Genomic DNA, 6,826 nt, shown 5'->3' with positions numbered 1-6,826 from the left:
ATTTTTTGTTTAGTACTATTGTCATTTTTCCATCCATGTTGAGATTCTTCCAGTCATACCATTATGGAAGGTGTAGTAGAATATAAAATTTAGGCTTCTTCCATCCTAAAAATATAATTTGCCAATACATTGTCCTCCTATTTTTTATATATCATTTCAAAATTGAACCTATTGATTGTGCTAATTATTGCCAACATATAAAGGATCTCCTTGAAGTGAAGTCCCAATCAGACGTCACATCGTGTGGAGTAGGATTCACATCCAGATTATTAGTCGCGACACCATAACAAAAATTTTCGTCTTTCTTTAACCAAATAACATAAGAGATTATATACATAAACCTTGAACAAACAAGTAAGTTGACATTTTGAACTGATTGCAATGTATAAAAGGAGACCTTCAAAAGGGGGGAGACAAAAGGTGAGCCTCTAGAAGGGAGTAATAGTACTAACCTAAGAGAGACATAAGAGAAAAGAATTTTTCGTTAATTATATGGAAAAATAGTCTACATCAGCACAACGATAATTAAACCACATAGAACACACCTTCAAGAAGATAAGTATGGATGCCACTAAAATAGTTTGATTTCCTTAGTACATATGAATGAAACATATATAAAAAACATTTGAACAATAGTTCTAAAAGATTCACAATACATGCATGAAAATGTGTTGGCTCATCTAGCTTTAATTATAATATGGTGAAAGATTCAAGTACACAATTACAATGGTGAGGCACTAGTTCCAATAGTGGAACATTAAGTCACTTCTTTCTTCTCCAAAGAATAGTTTTCTCTACTATGTTGTTGTAGTTACTGCAACACCCTCTAAAATTTTGGCTTACACTCAAATTTTCTAGCCTTCCTTGGTATTTTTCTTGATTTTTGAAAGCACTCAAGCTCATTCCATGATCTTTCTTGAAGTTCTTTGGCCCCTTTTTCTTGTTGGATTAACTGTCATATTTTGGCATGTTTGTTTGTTGTATAATGTTTGTGATCCTTTTTCTTGTGGTTTCAAAGGTCGTTCTTTATGTATATGATTTTTCCTAACCATGTAAAAATTCGTCACATCCATACACAAAGTCTTGAGAATTATCGCACAAGTGTTGTCACGGTCGTCCCAAAGTCTACCTTAAGTATCGCACTTGTCTCATCCTTTCATGAGGTAGTCACAAAGAGGGGAATTCTTTGCTTGTTTTTTCTAATGATCTATGTTGTTGTGTCATCAAAATATGCTAAATGTTTGATCACAATTAAAGTTCATTATGAGTCCATCTCCCTTCATGCATTTAGCCATTTTCAGAAAATCTTCTTGACCAGGCAACTTAGCTTCACCAGGCCTTGAATGAACTATGCACTATATAGTCATAGCCCTCTTGGATGTGACCCTGGTACCTAGAACTATGCAGTTCACAGTTACTATCCTCTAGGGTTGTTTTTCTACACAATTCCAGAGTCCAATAACTTCCCTTGAGCTCTAGAATTGCACAATTGTGCCTCCTAGTTTTCCTTAAACTACACACTTTGCACCTTCAACCCTCAATATTTTCCCTTGCTTGCTAGAATTTCATAATGCATAGAGATCCCAGCTTCCCTGGGCTTCCAAAAATGCGCAGATTCTCCATCTAGTGCCCTTCCCTCAGTTAGAGCTCACTGCCTTCAGAAACTGCGCAGATTTTCCCTTCACACCTCTATGCTGCCCAGTCCCCCTTGATTCTTGAAACTGCACAATTTTTCCTCCCAGGGCCCCATCCTACAGCCTACACTACTTGCTTAAACTGTGTAATATTTTCCCTCAGTGGACACTATGAAAATTTTTCCCTCAGTAGCCACTGTGAAATTTTTTCCCTTAGTGGCCACTGAGTAAATTTTTCCCTCAGTGGGCACTACGCAAAATTTTCACTCACTAGGCACTACGCAATTTTTTCCCTCAGTGTGCACTGCACAAAATTTTCCCTTAGTGGGTACTGCGTAAATTTTTGGTGTGCAAATTTTTCCCTTAGTTAGGACTGCACAAAAATTTCCCTCAGTCTGGCTTGAGCTACACACTGCACAGTCTTAGTGATCAATGTCTCCCCCTGTTTGTTGGAACTCCGAAATACATAGTCACTCATCCCTTTCTCTGAGCATATGACTTGTCTTGGGCTCATTTCATGGATAATAATGCATCATATTAGACTAGGGGGTTTTTATATTGATGTTGTCACATCATGAATGAATTGACAGAACATGTACACTATCAATTCATGGCAAGATGATAAAGAAGGAACAGGAGGAGGGAACCATTCCTAAATAATATCTTGCATCTGAAATCATAAGTCAATCTATCTGCTAGCACTCGAAAATGAACCTCAAGGCTGAGAAGAGGCAATTTCGAGGTAACCATAGACCAAGCTTTTGATCTGGCATCTAGCCCTGCCAGACCAGAGAGGGCTCTCCATTTTCCAACAAAATGTCGCTGTGATAACTGAATCTTAGGCTAGCTATGGAGTGTGGGGATTTGTTTGAAAGGTTTTTTGGCTGAAAACAGTAAGAGAAAGGACCATTGATCTATGGATTCGATGCCACTTTTTGTCGGCAAACTTGGGGCAAAGTAAGTGCAATGTTCAGCCAGGTAAAATATTACAAATGTGAGAAGAATAGGGGAGAAATATCGCTGCCCTGCAGGCATCAAATAGGGGATGGATCTACAGTAGCAACATTAGACGAAAGAGAAACATAGGGTTACTCAAAAAAGCATCTAACAGAGGATGGATTCTGCAAAGACAACCACTACATTTAACAACAAAATCATCATGAAAGGAGCACCATGTGTAGATGAATTCCTAACACTCTCTTAGATAACGCTGTAAAAAGGTAGAAAAAAAAAAATATGTAAGTGAATTATAGGAAAAACATACTAGACATTAAGCACCCTGATGGATCCCAGGTCTAAAGGGCAGAAACTACTTTATTAAAATAATATTCAAAAAAACTTTACACAATCCCAAGCAACATCTCTCTGCTGCAAAAATCAAACCCTTACATCTAAAAAATTATCATATATATACCCTATTACATATTAATTTTTATTTCCTAAACATAGGAATCAAAATAATTAAAATTAAAGAGAAAACCAAATGTGTGATGCGGTCGACTTACATAAATTAAAATTATAACTAAATAATTTAATTAGATCTCATCAAAATATATTTGCTGCAATATTTTGAACTCGAACTGTTGAAGGTGTCATCGCTGGAAATCTGGAATGTTTTAACAACTGTTGATTTCAAGCCCACAAACTCTGCCACCTGTCCATTGGAAAATTTGAACACTGCCATCTATCCCCTTCAAAAACTCAGCGCTGCTGATTTCATGGCTAAAACATTTGCCATCGGTTCCTAGAAAAATTCGAATAATGCCACATGCCTCTTTATTACTCATGAAATCTCTGAAACATGTCAAGGAATCTCAGTTTTAGGATACTTTGTTATCCAAGCTATTGTTCTCATGAACAGATTAACCTCAGCCTTTAGAAAAAATTTCGGCTTATTTCTCTCAGTGATACTAACAATGAATGAAAATTCTCCCTGTGTACCTAAAATGTCCTTCATAATCAAATCTTAGTGCCTGAAATGCACTCTGATGGGGACCCTCACCCAGAACTGCATGAAATTGTTGAAGATCTTCCAATGGACAAGCATCAACTAAAGCATAAATTCAAGGCCGAAATGCCCCATCTATCTCCCTCTTTGAGGCCTGAATTTTATGGACTACACCCAGACAGAACACATATGTAATCAGAAAGAATGCGAGGACAATATATACCAAGTGTATCCTTATGTTGCCCCATCTCTTCATAGACTTCATCGAAGCCAACTTGTAACTCCTTCATTTACAGTCTAGAGGGTGGCTTTCAATTTTTCTGGCCTATCATGATCTACTACATCTAAGCAGAAAAGGAAGATACACAATGAGTCTTAAAGAAAATAAATACAATGCCCACTCTCCCTCTTGCGATAGTCCTAGACAAACACAAAGTAACCTGCAACAAGTAACAAACAATGCGACTGACATTTTACTCTCTGCAGCAAAACAACATTTCACAACCATAGTTGCTTTCGAGTCCCTTTTCGGTACACAGGCTCTATGCGCAGCGCCAAAGGGCTACGCGCAGTGCCCCTAGCCTCTTTGTATCTTGTTTACTCAATTTTCCACTGATCTTTCGTAGATTACCTGTGAAGTAATCAGTCATTGATAAGCCAGACCTTGTAAGGTGCATTAACCCACCAAGCATTACCATACTGAATACCTAAGCTCCATAACCAAATAGCCATACTGCTATCTTCATCCGTGGGATAAATACTTGTTGATTACTTTCTTCATTATCTAGATCAGGACTATTCAATTCGAGTATGATGCCATATGTTGCATCATCAACCATTCCTAGCTTGCGGGTTAGCTTGATTCCATCACTCAAATTTGCAGCATGAAGTGCTGATCCGAGCACTACAACTTCATCAGCATCAAGATGCTTATCTAATTCTTTTCTGCCAAGAAATTCTTGGAGCAATGCCTGCAATTTTGGCATGCGAGTCGCTCCACCTATCAACTCTACAGCATAAAGGTCTTCCACCTTCAAGCCAGAATGCTTAAAAATTTCCTTTACAGGCAAAAGCGCCTCCTCAAATAGATCCCCCAAAAGCTCTTCAAATTTCTGCCAAGTTATGGTATTCCTGAAATCACGATCCTCATAAATTGATTCAACTAATAGAGGGGCCTCATTATTAGCACTAAGGATTTCTTTGGTGCACTTAATTTGTTTCTTCAACTTTGCCATCACTTTAGGAGATTTCCACACATCTATACCATTCCCAACTTGCCTATTAAATTCATCTGCAAAATTCTCAACAAGACGCATTTCCATAGTTTGCCCGCCAAGATTTGCCTTCCATCTTAGATATTTGACCTGCAAAGTTTGGCATTCATCTATTGAGCCCAACATCTCACTGATAAGAATTTGTCGCTCAACTGGACCTCCAAATTGTAAACACACTTCTGGATAACATGGTTTCCATTTTGATCTTGCACACAATGCATAACATGTCCATCTAATTCCTAGAAGAACTTCAACTGTTGGTCATCATTTACCTTTAGCATGCATGGAACGTTTTGGAGCATATGTTTGCCAATTGCGTTGAAACATAATTGGAGCATAAAACCAAAATTGCGTTCAAACAACCGGCAACATTTTTGCACCTGTGATCTCTTTGGACGCGTTAAACAAGCAAAAATGTTTTCTAATATGAGACTGGCTAAAGTTTCCTGATACTCCTTTGCACTATCTTGGTTTTGATCAACCATGATCTCATTCTCTGAACAATTATCACCATTAAAATGGCTTCATTTATGAGTAGCAGTTGGTAACAGGCAGGAAAACATGAGGAACAGAGTCTCTGCATCCGTGTGACTAGTTGGGCCATCAGGTTTCCCAAGGTATATCAAAGAATCACGATCACAACCCATAAATAAATATGACTCATTTATGAATTTTGAGGAAGTTTCTCCGTTTGTCCACAGAGATGAATTGGATCAGCTGTAGAATGTAGCTTTGTACGATGTCAATGTTCCATGAACAACTTCCCTATTTTCAAAGCCTTGCATCAGAATAGCCCTTGTATCGATGTGTTCTGCAATTGTGACTACTAGGATCTTCATCTATGAGGTTATTTTGCAAGAAGGTAAATCCATCAATCTGGTGGGATTTCATGTGTTTTTCGGACAAGGATTCAATACAAGATTGAGTACAAGGGTTCTCTGCTCTGCGATTTTGTAATCAATTGATTCGATGTTGTTGATCCCTGAAATAGTCTCCAAGTCCTTGTCAAGGGCATGCCTAGATTTTTTTTCTGCTTTACGAGCCTTTTACCAATTGGATTCAAATATTGTTTCAATATTTCATCCAATAATACCACAGTGTGTGCAAACATAGCCAAAACCGTCTTCCAAAGTGAAGGAGTGGCAGATTCATGGGTATCTCATTCAATTAAAGCAAAAGAACGAGCTTGACATATATTGAGATGAGGATTAGCAGCACGACAATAGACCTCAACTGCTATGTTCTCTCCTTATCTATCACAATCCAGCCACATAACCATCCATTGACATCTCCTAGCTTCCTCTGGATCATTCAATACGTGAACTGCCGCACTGGGAGATCTTTGAGTCAATCATTCATTCGGTCATATCTTTTGATTCGGAAGCTAGTTTTGGGAGTGTGATATACCGTTGGAAAGATTTTTCCAGGATGCTTTTGATGAACACACTTATGAGATGTTTTGCACTAAATATCATGAGCAAAACATCTGTCAAAACTAGACATAGTAAGAGCCCACTTTGATCCATGGTGACAAGCTACGAAGACTGGAACTAACATTGGCCTTATTTGGGATGGCAGCTCCTTGGAGGTTTCAAGAACACCATAGACCAAGTGCCTAGATGATTGGGCCAACACGGTCAAAAACTTACAACCAAACCGAACACTGATAATCACACACTACAAACTGTAAACTAGATGCTGAAGGATGTCTATCTAGCAAGTTTATTACACATTTATACTACACTAATCTACAGTAAAATTACTGAATCAAGTGATACTAAAGTTCCAAATCAACCAATCAAGCAGTTGTTGTAATGATGCGGTTGTTTGATGGTGTTTGAAACAGAACATAATTGGAAATTCTACCAGCAATATATACACATAGTACCTCTGGCTCTGTAAAAGGAAATCTGGTTTTTCATTCAACTTAAGAAAATATTCCATATATGCTGCTATAGGATCATAAAAAC

The 6,826-nt window shown here is 37.9% G+C and overlaps 1 pseudogene; it reads right to left on the bottom strand.

The window, feature by feature from the left end:
- Window positions 1-4,289: 4,289 nt before the first annotated feature.
- On the bottom strand, window positions 4,290-4,904 carry LOC149160616 (heat shock 70 kDa protein 17 pseudogene; annotated as a pseudogene).
- Between the last annotated feature and the right edge of the window lie 1,922 nt (window positions 4,905-6,826).

This window comes from Pinus tabuliformis, chromosome 5_2, assembly GCF_031772625.1.
Source record: "Pinus tabuliformis cultivar Carrire ecotype Pingquan chromosome 5_2, CPIR1, whole genome shotgun sequence".
NCBI lineage: Eukaryota > Viridiplantae > Streptophyta > Pinopsida > Pinales > Pinaceae > Pinus > Pinus tabuliformis.
This window is presented reverse-complemented; position numbering and strand designations above follow the sequence as displayed.